Raw genomic sequence first — 12,704 nt, 5'->3', positions numbered from 1 at the left:
TATTTATTATTTATATTCAACATATATATACACTCAACAAAAATATAAACGCAACACTTTTGGTTTTGCTCCCATTTTGCATGAGATGAACTCAAAGATCTAAAACTTTTTCCACATACACAATATCACCATTTCCCTCAAATAATGTTCACAAACTAGTCTAAATCTGTGATAGTGAGCACTTCTCCTTTGCTGAGATAATCCATCCCACCTCACAGGTGTGCCATATCAAGATGCTGATTAGACACCATGATTAGTGCACAGGTGTGCCTTAGACTGTCCACAATAAAAGGCCCCTGTTGTGTGGGCCGCTGAAGAGGAGGTACTGCTGGCCCACCACCACAAGATGGCGCCCTGCTTGAAGTGTGGGCTTCAAGCACGAGAGGGCGTTGGAGCGACCGGGAGTGACAGCTGTCACGCATCATCCGTACCAGCTGTCACTCATCCATTACTCATCACCACCACCATAAAGGCCGGACTGCAACTCCACCTCCCCGCCGAGAAATCAGCTACCATTCAGGTAATTTCTCTGCTAAGCTTAACTGTGACTAATAGTCTGATCTCATTTGCAGCCGTTTTCCTGTGACGGTGTCCTTATCTGCGGTATTGGCATTTGGTGTGGACTGCGACGGCTTCGTCTCACACCCCAAACCAGATAAGTGGTTAAACAGGAGCTGCACGAGTGTGTGATTGGAGGTGGAGGTTTTCCCTCCTAACTGTATACAGACTGTGGGATTACTGAGTGTGTGAACTCACACTCATCAGGACTGTCTCTGTTCTCTGCCAGCAGTACCGGGTCTGACTGCTGAAGACAGCGGCCACCTGGGGCGCAGGGCTTGGCGGCTCCGGTGTTCTTCAGCTCCGTTGGTGGTGGAAGCTGTGTGGGATCTGGCTCTTCTCTCGCCAGGCGTCTTCTATCGTCGAGCCTGCCCACACGTCACCTGGTGTATAATTGACATTCCACCATATTGTTATTGTCTGTACGTCGTTGTGCGATTCACAACATTGTTACTTTTGGCTTATCCATTGTCCATTCATTAACGCCCCCTGTTGTGGGTCCATGTCACGACACTTTCACAACAGCCACTCTGAAAGGTGCAGTTTTGTTTTATTGGGGGGGGATACCAGTCAGTATCTGGTGTGACCACCATTTGCCTCATGCAGTGCAACACATCTCCTTCGCATAGAGTTGATCAGGTTGTCATTTGTGGCCTGTCAAATGTTGGTCCATTCCTCTTCAATGGCTGTGCGAAGTTGCTGGGTATTGGCAGGAACTGGTACACGCTGTCGTATACGCCGGTCCAGAGCATCCCAAACATGCTCAATGGGTGACATGTCCGGTGAGTATGCCGGCCATGCAAGAACTGGGACATTTTTAGCTTCCAAGAATTGTGTACAGATCCTTGCAACATGGGGCCGTGCATTATCCTGCTGCAACATGAGGTGATGTTCTTGGATGTATGGCAAAGTCGTAACTGACTTGAGTGGGCAAATGCTCACATTCGCTGGCATTTGGCATGTTGGAGAGGTGTTCTCTTCACGGATGAATCCCGGTTCACACTGTCCAGGGCAGATGGCAGATAGCGTGTGTGGTGTCATGTGGGTGAGCGGTTTTCTGATGTCAATGTTGTGGATCGAGTGGCCAATGGTGGCAGTGGGGTTATGGTATGGGCAGGCGTCTGTTATGGACGAAGAACACAGGTGCATTTTATTGATGGCATTTTGAATGCACAGAGATACCGTGACGAGATCCTGAGGTCCATTGTTGTGCCAACATCCAAGAACATCACCTCATGTTGCAGCAGGATAATGTACGGCCCCATGTTGCAAGGATCTGTACACAATTCTTGGAAGCTGAAAATGTCCCAGTTCTTGCATGGCCGGCATACTCACCGGACATGTCACCCATTGAGCATGTTTGGGATGCTCTGGACCAGCGTATACGACAGCGTGTACCAGTTCCTGCCAATATCCAGCAACTTCGCACAGCCATTGAAGAGGAGTGGACCAACATTCCACAGGCCACAATTGACAACCTGATCAACTCTATGCGAAGGAGATGTGTTGCACTGCATGAGGCAAATGGTGGTCACACCAGATAGTGACTGGTATCCCCCCCCCCCAATAAAACAAAACTGCACCTTTCAGAGTGGCCTTTTATTGTGGGCAGTCTAAGGCACACCTGTGCACTAATCATGGTGTCTAATCAGCATCTTGGTATGGCACACCTGTAAGGTGTGATGGATTATCTCAGCAAAGGAGAAGTGCTCACTATCACAGATTTCGACTGGTTTGTGAACAATATTTGAGGGAAAAGGTGATATTGTGTATGTGGAAAAAGTTTTAGATCTTTGAGTTCATCTCATACAAAATGGGAGCAAAACCAAAAGTGTTGCGTTTATATTTTTGTTGAGTATATATATATATATATACACACACACACACACACACAAAGATCTTTAACAGGCACAGGAAGCTGATGTTTGAATTTATATCAGGACGGACCTACTTGGACTTTGTAAGACAGCAAGAATCACTGTTTGACAAATGGCTGGGAGCCAGTAAGGTGCATGATATGTATTAAGGTACTGTGACAGCTGATGTCATTGGAGCAGCTCTAACAGAGCCTACTAAAGGTTTACACTAAATTGAACTCATTTGAGCATCTAATTATCTGCCGCTCTCTGGCTGATGGGCATAATCAGACTGATGGATTAAGCAGCTCATTCCACACGTTCCCATTCTCAGCCAAGCCCTCTAACCGCCTCCCTGAATAGACACTTTAACATGGTGAAGGGGTTTGTGAGCGCTCGTGATCCTGGGAGCTGTGTTGTCTGGAACATCAGCTCCTGGTTGGGTCTCCCATGGAAAATTGGATCCAGGTGAGGAGACAAACTAAGGATGATTCAAAAGTGACCCTTTCATGAGTGACACAAGAGAAAGAGTACTTCTACTTTTCTTTTAGAAAATTCTTGAGAAAGTAGTTTCTCAGTCACTTGTGGCTTATCTGGTCAGTAGTCTCTTTGAGCCATTACAGTCTGCATTTGGGACTTTGGTAGACAGCACTTATGAAAGTGACTAATGATCTGCTCTCTATGGATTCAGATACCACTATAGTGCTGCTGCTGCTTGTTCTTAGTGCAGCTTTTGACACGACTGATCTCTGCATATTGTCAGACAGCGTTGAAAATTATTTTATGATTTCTGGTCGGGTTCTCTCATGGCTGAGATATTTATCTAACTGATCACAATGTGTCTTGCATCATAAAATAATTTCCAAACCCTCTGCAATAAAATATGGACCACCCCAGGGTTTTTGTTTTTTTTTTAGCTATTCTGTTATTAGCACTTTACATAGTATCTCTTGGACAGATATTGCAATGTTACAAAACTACTTTTCACTGTTATGCCAATGACGCTCAATTCAACATGCCACATAATATCACACCAAATTATGATTTGTGAGTCTGGTAAGTGGTTGGACTGAAATTTCTTACTTTCAATCCAGAGAAAACTGAAAGTTGATGGAGTCTGTGGACTACAAGCACATCCTGATTGTTTCATTTTAACTCCATTGTGTTGGTGTACAGAAAAAAAAATGTGTCAGTGTCCAAATATGCATGGACCTGAATATGCTTCAAAATCAGTGGACCCAATGAAGTCCTTAGTTTGGGTCTCATTTACATAAGGTCACTGTTCTTAAAATCACTGTTGATAAATGATCTAATTATGGAACACCACCTAGATATTACTGGTTTAAGTGGAACCTGGCTTAAACCTACTGGTGTCCTCCCCTTAAATGAAGCAGCCACTGGTGAACACATTTAGTCACGTCCCTTGTGATACAAGGCAAGGCAGAGATGTTTCTGTAATCCATAAATCTGGGTCTTGCTTATTGGCTCTTGGGGGTCTAAAATATAATTTGTTTGAACATTTGATCACACGATCACACAATCACAATCACAATCACACGACTGAAAAGCAACCGACAGCCGTCTGAAATCCACCTGAAAGCCGTCCTGTGAGACCAACACGGAGGTAGTTTTGTGCCGCGTAATGAACGGCTACGTGGCGTGTTCCTCCGCTGTACTTTCCATGAAAAAAACTCCTGTAACAGTGGAATGTGCCGAAAAAGTGCTGATGTCCACGACTTCTGCCTTTTTGTGAATGTCAGACGACGTCCTGGATCAACAAAGCCTTCATGTTGGAAATTATCTGGTTGTTTCAGCGGGGTTTGAGCCTGTCGATCGGCGCTCGGAGCGCGGCACACTCTCAGCAGTTGTGGGCGGTCTTTAAACCGTCTGGATCACTCCTTAATCTGTGTAATCCCCATAAAATCATCCCTGAAAGCCATATTAATTTTCCGAACGGTGTCCACCTGGAGGTCTGTCACAGTTTCTGGAAAAAAATTGATGCAGCAAAGCTCCAAATCGTTCAGACATTTATTCGCAATAAAAAAACGATGAGAGGGGTGGACCAGTGCTCACACAAAGCCTGCTCACAGGCGAATGTCGCAACCGACAGGCGTGAAAAAACACGCATGCGCACGAAGATTCAAGCTTGGCTGATGCATTCACACGTGATTCAAATCCATATGGTTTTTGAAAAAAATAAAAAGGTCAGATACTTTTCTAACAGACCTAGTATAGCACCCCCTGGGTACATACTGCGGCGTTATGGGATTACATTGCTTTCATTGCTACGTTGATTATACTCAGTTATACATGCCAATAACTGCTGGTAATCTTGTACACATAAAATTCTTAGAGGATTTCCTTCCGTCAGTAAAAAGCTTTGACCTCCACATTATAGATATTATGAGGACTGCTTTCTTCCACCTGTGAAACATAGGGAAGATTCATCCCATCCTGTCTATGGCTGATGCCGAGACTCTGATCCATGCATTTGTTTCTTCTAGACTGGACAACTGCAATGTTCTATCTTCTAGTTTACCGCAGTCCATCATTAGGGGTCGCCAATTGGTTCACACTGCAGCTGCCAGAGTTTTGACAAGAAACAGAAGGTTTGACCACATTACACCCATTTTGGAATCTTTTCACTGTCCCTATGAGGTCAGACTTTAAGGTTCTGCTATTAACCTATAAAATTATTCACACACTAGCACCTCCCTACTTAGCTGACCTAATCAAACCCTACATACCGGCTCGGGCTGTGTGTTTTCAGGGTGCAGGACAACTTTGTGTCCCTTGGGTGAATAAAAAGTCTATGGGCCACAGAGCTTTCTCTTACAATGTCCCTGTTTTGTGGAATGATCTCCCTACGGAAATAAAACAGTCAGATTCACATTCAAGTCCAGACTTAAAGGACATGTCACACCGAAATCATAACAGTTAAGATTTAATCTGATAGTGACCATCTGATGATCCACTCGGATTACTTTGTGCACTTCTGTGACCGGTTTCAAAGGATACGACATTCGCAACAAACAGTGACATAGACGTCTGAAAACAAACAGTACTCGTGAGTACTTGGGTTTTCCGACAAGTGACGTAGCTACCAGAAGCGTCCCAGCGTGCCCTTCAATGGAATGTAGCTGCTAACGTTAAGAACAGAGCCACAGATTAATTCCAAAGTTTACATAAGTGTGATGTCGTGTTATGATGACTTGTTTTTAAGTGAAAACTGTTAATTTTGATGCAGTCACGGTAAAAGATACAGCTCAGAGAAGGTTTAGTGCACCTACCACCATAAACGCAGCCTGTCAATAATAATCTTTGCTGGAGGATCAGCTTTGAGCATGATTAATTATGATTGTTGTTATCAATAAAATCTAAAAAAAAAAATACATCTGCTGCCAGGGAAAAACGTCTCATCAGTGGCACAGCGTACGTGCACACACACACACACACACACACACACACACACACACACACACACACACACACAGTGAGCTTCGCAGCACACACACACACACACACACACACACACACACACACACACACACACACACACACACACACACACACACACACACACACACACACACACACACACACACACACACACAGAGTGAGCTTCGCAGCACACACACACACACACACACACACACACACACACACACACACACACACACACACACACACACACACACACACACACACACACACATTCCAGCTCCAAATGACACTCTCTCAAAGTAAAAAAAAAATCTTGCCACAAAACACAAAAGGGGTAAAATCCTCAACATGCCAGACTCACCATGTTAAAAATTTAATTCCGAATGTAAACTCCAAATGATCAAAGAAGCACGCAAGCTCATCGTCTGCAGCTCCCTTTAGTTTTCTGATGATTGTGGCACATAAAATAACATCCATTAACTCCTGGAAATAATGTATTCTGACTTTTTACAATATACAAATCCATCTCAGTGTCCAGGCAGTCTGTTGAAATAGTGTCAGATGTCCCCATGTCCATGTTTACAGCTTCAGTAAGCCAGCATCCACACAAACACCACGTCCCCACACTTTAGGTTCCAAAATCAGACACTCTGAAAAAGTTCAGAGTTTCGGGGTAACATGTGATAGGTTCTTTTATTGTGGTGAGTGATCTCAAAAAGAATTGGACAGGAAACGGACTTCAAAGTTTAGATGTTTTATTGAAAATGTTCAAACACTTATACGAGGTCTGTTACAAAAGTATCCAACCTTATTTTTTCAAAAACCATATGGATTTGAATCACGTGTGATTACATCAGACATGCTTGAACCCTCGTGGGCATGCGAGAGTTTTTTCACGCCTGTCGGTTACGTCGTTCGCCTGTGGGCAGTCTTTGAGTGAGGAGTGGCCCACCCTCTCGTCGTTTTTTCATTGTTTAGGAATGGCTCAGAGACTGCTGCTTTGTTTGATAAAAATTTTTTCAAAAACTGTAAGGCGCAACTGAGTGGACACCATTCGATAAATTCAGCTGGTTTTTGGTGAAAATTTTAACGGCTGATGAGAGATTTTGGTCTGTTAGTGTCCCTTTAAGGACGGCCCATGGCGCCTGACGGCGATCTGCGCTCTGAGGCGGCGTCGTCTCGCTGTTTCAAGCTGAAAACTTCCACATTTCAGGCTCTGTTCACCCAGGTCGTTGTCAGAGAACAGAGAAGTTTCAGAAGAGGTCGGCATGAGGAGTTTATGCGGACATTCCACTGTTAAAGGAGATTTTGTAATGAAAGGACGTGCGGGCAGATTCGCATGTCGGGCCGGACCTGACCGCGGGGGGTCGCGACAGGAAAAACACCTCCATTGGAAACCTTAACGGACAAGTTGGAACATGCCCAGTTGTTAAACAATTTCTCAGATACTCACTTGTTGAAAGCCATCAAAAGCCGCCTGAATTTTACAAATGGTTTTCAACACAGAGGTGTTTTTCCTGTCGTGGCGCAGACGGATTTGCGGCGTCGTCACGGAACCGACTCAGCGAATTTGCCCGCACGTTTTCATTACAAAATCTCCTTTAACAGTGGAATGTCCGCATAAACTCCTCATGCCGACTTCTTCTGAAACTTCTCTGTTCTCTGACGATGACCTGGGTGAACAGAGCCTTAAATTCGGATGTTTTCAGCTCGAAACAGCCAGACGGACGCCACCTCCGACTGCGCCGCGCCGATCCGCTTTGTGAGCTGTCCTTAAAGCGAAAGAAACTCCACAATCTCTCATCAGCTGTTAAACTTTTCACCGAAAACCAGCTGAATTTCTCGAATAGTGTCCACTCGGATATCCCTCACAGGTCCTGAAAAAATTTTGATAAAGCAACGCGCGCCGTCTCCAGCGACTTCTCAGACAAAGGATTTCAGCCAAGAGGGCTGGACCAGTGCTCACTCAAAGGCTGCCCACAGGCGAATGACGTCACCGACACACGTGAAAAAACTCACGCATGCGCACAAGGGTTCAAGCATGTCTGGTGTAATCGCACGTGATTCAAATCCATATAGTTTTTTTTATTTTTTTTTTATAAAACTGCCGGTTAGTTTTCTAATAGACCTCGTACAGAGAGTCATCTGCAGCGCTGGGGTTTCTGAACGAGATCACATGCAAACACATAGAACAAAGAGACCAGATTTCCTTTCTATGCTACTTTTATTTCTGTGCTTAAGCCAGGTCCATGTGGGCAGTCCTTAGATTGTCGTGAATCAGTGTCTATGTGATTGGCTGCAAAATGAGGTGAAGTAGGCGGGTATTAACGGCTGTCTGCTCACGTTGCGTTCAAGGCCGGTATGTAAAAATCTTAGTGTTTGTGTATGTCTGCAATAGTGTCACGCAATACATCAGAGTGTTCCATCATGCTGTCCAAATAGATGCAAATACTTTGGTTTTATCAATTAGACAGCTTTGAAAAGATCAGATAGCAAACACAAGGACATTTTGTACATCAGCTATTTTGAAAAGTAGTTAGGTAGAGACCAGAGAGTTAGTTAGTTTTGATGTTATTCTGGTTTTCTGTTTCCTGTTTCTTTAGGTTTGTAAAAATTTTGTAACTGTTAGAATGGCCTAAGCAGTGGGTCACCCCTGTGAGTCTGGTCTGCTTGAGGTTTCTTCCTCAAGCAGACCCAAGCGAGTTTTTCCTTACCACTATCACCTGTGTGCTTGCTCTAGGGGTTGGTAAGGTTAGACCTTACCCATAAATTAAATAAATTGAATTTAGCTGGCATTCATGCAAAAGCCTTCAAATTCATAGGAGTTCCTAAGATAGCATTTTAACCAATCAGTGTTCTTTTTTGTTTTTTGAAAACCAAGGAAATTAATTTTTTTTCTGCCCAACCAGCAGTCACCAGTAAGACAAGAAAACTAGAACAGAGAGGAGCCAGAGAGAGATGGAGGTAAAAATAAAGAAGGGGTAGCATGGCAGTAAAGAATAAGGGAAGGAGGTACCAGGGGAACAGAGAGAGAGAGCGAGAGAGAGAGGTAGCAATGAAAGAAGCTGATGTCATCTCCTCAACCAGCCAATGATGGGGCAGTGTGGATGATGGGAGGATGGGAGGAGAGACAGAGCTCAGATGGGTGTGTTTTATGTGCCACTGCAGCATCAGTGTGGATAAGAAAAAACACGACTGAGCAGACAGGACAGGAAGACAGAGACAGCAAGGACAGGCATTCCCGTGACAAGGGGACAGACAGCGTGAAAAGCGAGAGACGCATCACCTGCAGAGGTAAGTCAAATAATAGCACCCCACCATGGGGGTAATGGGGCAGATGCACTGATGTCTTACATAATAGGACGGCAGGTGTGAACATCTGTGGTGAGGAATCTTGGCGTGCACTGAGACGTGTTTGTGTGTCGCTGTGGAAACAAGAATGAACGCTCTTTCATGTCTGCACCTTTTGATCTTAAAAGACGTGAAAAGGCCATTCATGAATTTCCAGACAAACAAAACTCTACTTCAGCAAATCAGCCTTTAGGGAGTGTCCACTTTATTTCATTGAGCTTTTAAAGATCTGATGGATCATCTTTGGCAGCTTGATTTTATTAATATTGAATGAAATGCTGAAGTATACATTATAGTGTTGAATTATTTATGACAGTTTCGTAGATACCTTCCCCTCCTGATGAAACTCTCAGTCTGCTGTCAGGGTCATTTTATGTCCAATCTCTTTTTGTACTTACATTCATTGAAAGGGACACTGTAGTTGGCATCATCTTCTTTTGATGTGTCTCCTGATCTGTTCCTGGCCTCTGTTGCACTGTCGGTAAACTGTACAGTAGGTCAGGTCAGGTTGAGGAGCATGCATTAACTGCAGGTGTTGGCACATGCACCACTTTACAGAATTGCTTTGCTGCTTTGGTTCTTGACTCACGATTCCTCGGGCAGTTCTGCGGTCCATCCTGCAGTGCAGCTGTAAGTGTCTTCAGATAAAAGCATCTGCTAAATGCATGAACATAAATGGAGTTGGCCTGATGCTGGGGTCACACTTCTGTGAGACTGAATTGCTCTTCATGACATTGCCCCAGGAGGTGAAGTATTGCAGCAATGCTCACAAACTGTATCACAAACTTTGGTGGTGCAGACGACTAAATCACAAGCCATCCTGTTGCTTCATATGTTTGACGCGATAGAAATAAGGCTGACAAACGTAACGTATTTCTGCTGCTCTTGAGGAAGAATTGCTTTGACTGGCTGCTGCTGCTATCCTGCTGCAGAAGAGAAGCAAAAAAGAGGAAGAAAAGGAAGATAGGGAGAAGAAAAGGTACACTGTTTGGGTCAGTGGGTGGCTGTGAACTGAGAACTTTAAAAACACTTAAAAATGTCTTAGAAAGGTTTGCAACTGTTTGTGAAAAAATTAATTTGACCATAAATTTCATAAATTTGAACATGCTCAAAAATTATTTGCAACAAGAAATACTGTTTGCGACCCTAAAAACTGTTTCAAACCCAACATTCACTATGTTGGTCAGCATTCACCGCTCTGCTCTGTGAGATACAGGCTTAAACAATATCCAAATTGTCAGTGGTTATCACATTAGCTCGTTGTGTCATAAAATACAGCGGTTAAACAGTTAATAAACCATCAACAGATAGAGCTAAACAGGTAGAACTTAGTTAGTTCTAAGACAACACTGGGCTGTAAGTTACATTAGTTAATTGTTACTTTATCTGCCTGGTTAGCTTGACTAGGTAAGTTGCTACAGTTGCTGTACATGCTAGCTTGTTTGGATGCCACATAACTGGCGTGAAAAGGAGCGTCTTGAGCCTGTTTAAAAGCAAATGGTGTCTGTTAATTGCATTTATTTATTGGACAATTCTATAAAACATTTTAAAAAGGTTAGATCTGGAATGTAATATTTATAACAGTCTGATGCAGTTTGAAACTAAAGACATAGGATCAAAGTAAAAAAATACTGTTTATTTGTAATGGTACTGAATATTTTATGATGAAATACCTGAATTAGCAAACTGGTCAACGTCTGTATACTGTAATTGACAAATATTACATGTTCGTATGGAGTTGTACTATTGTGTGACGTTTCACTGAAATCCATTAAACCATTTAGAAGGAGATGTGACGGACAGACAGCAGACAGTGTGATTTCTATATACACGTTTGGCGGGGGGGGGGGGGGGATTTACTGATGACGTTACTGTAATCAAAGATGTTTCTGGAAACATTTAACTGAAGATATTTTGGGAACTTTGGGATAATAATGATTCAGCTTTGTTGAAACCAAAATTTCATCATCTCACACTGAAAAAGAGAACCATCTTTAAAAAGCGTTATAATTGGTAAAAACCTGAATGAATTAAGTTGCTTGAACTTAAGTTAGCAAGTCAGATCAACTCTAACTTACACATCTAAGTTTAAACAACTTAATTCATTCAGGTTTTATCAATTGTAATTTTTTTAAAGTTGGTTCAACTATTCTCTTTTTACACTGCAGTTTGTATTCATCAGGCAGTGAAAGGAGGTTAACCAGTTACAGATTTACCAGTTGGAAACTTGCTTTGCATACTTATGTGTGATTATCTCTATACTGACAGCAGAAGGTCACTCAAGAATTTACTGTGACCCAGTACACAGCCTTGGTCATTTAACTAGGCTGATAAAATTATTGTTTCCAGTTCCTGTTGTGGCCACACAGATCAGTAAAACAGCAGAATGAGATGGGACAGTCACTGGACAGATACCAGCAGATAAGGCTTGAGTAGTGAAGTCCTTCCTGATAAAATAGTGAAGTCTGCAGAAAGGATATTGTTTGTCTCTTCCTCCTTGTATGTCAAACACTTTTTTTTCACTTGGAATTCCTCATTTTACTCTTAGCAACATCACTTTGGCCACACACACACAAAAGACAGACACTCGTCACTCTGTTTCTGCTGTTTGCATTGTGGGGTTTTTCACCGTGATTGCTTCGGCAAGGGATCTCTGCAAATTAGGTTGGAAACCTGATGAGAGGAGAAGGAAGATGAAAGGAGACGAAAAGCAGGAGAACTGAGGATGGAGATGAGGAAATGGCCAGTTGGAGAGTGAAAGAGAGGATGAAAGATGAGTGAGATTTATCAACAGGGACAAGAAAGGATTTAGCCAAGAAGAAAATCTAAAAATCAAGGCAAGCCAGAGGGAATCAGAGGAAGAGAGAGATGAAAAGGGAGTCTGCATTGGAAACAGGATGAGAGAGGGAGTGGAGAAGGAGGAGGAATTTTAGGATTGTTGTAGGATAATTTAGTATTTTTTCCCCTTTTCCTCCCTTTCTCCAGTTCTTGGCAGTAATCAAATTGGTTGAAACCATCTGGAGAGACTTTATATTGTGTTTTATCACAACCCTTAAACTGAGAGAAGACAACAAAGTTTTATATTTCAGACAACACTCTGAAGTATGACCGGTGCAGATAACATCAGATTGATTGTTTTATTGAAAATCAGTGATCACTGTTTTTTGTGAATTCATCACCTTACTGATGAATTCACATTCATTAGTAAGGTGAGAAACCAGGCCTCTTTTTAACCCAAAGGTTGCTGAAGGAATTGAAGCAACAGATATTATATAATATATGAATAGCAAATATTATCCAATTAGCAATGATAAATTAAACAGTTGTGAGCAATGATTGGTCAGTGGTCTTGTTTCTACTCAGACGTAACATGGTTGTGAGTTTGCACCACAGACGTGCTCGTTTTGGAAATCTGTCAATTAAGAAACTTAATATGACATCCTTTTAATCAGAAATGAATTACCCCTACACAGGAAACTGAACATATCTGTATGT

The 12,704-nt window shown here is 42.8% G+C and overlaps 1 protein-coding gene across 4 annotated transcripts in view; it reads left to right on the top strand.

The window, feature by feature from the left end:
• The first annotated feature begins 8,982 nt into the window (after window positions 1-8,982).
• LOC117512083 (neural cell adhesion molecule L1.1-like) overlaps window positions 8,983-12,704 on the top strand; it is a 166,242-nt gene continuing 162,520 nt past the window's right edge. For 2 of the 4 annotated variants that reach the window (XM_034172046.1, XM_034172044.1), the window contains exon 1: window positions 8,983-9,152. The gene's annotated coding sequence lies outside the window, so the exon portion shown is untranslated. The remainder of the gene's footprint in view (window positions 9,153-12,704) is intronic. The other 2 variants (XM_034172045.1, XM_034172043.1) reach the window with 1 other exon arrangement.

Source organism: Thalassophryne amazonica, chromosome 6, assembly GCF_902500255.1.
Source record: "Thalassophryne amazonica chromosome 6, fThaAma1.1, whole genome shotgun sequence".
In the NCBI taxonomy this organism is placed as follows: Eukaryota; Metazoa; Chordata; class Actinopteri; order Batrachoidiformes; family Batrachoididae; genus Thalassophryne; species Thalassophryne amazonica.
Note: the sequence above shows the minus strand (reverse complement) of the source record. Positions and strands in the feature narration are given on the sequence as shown.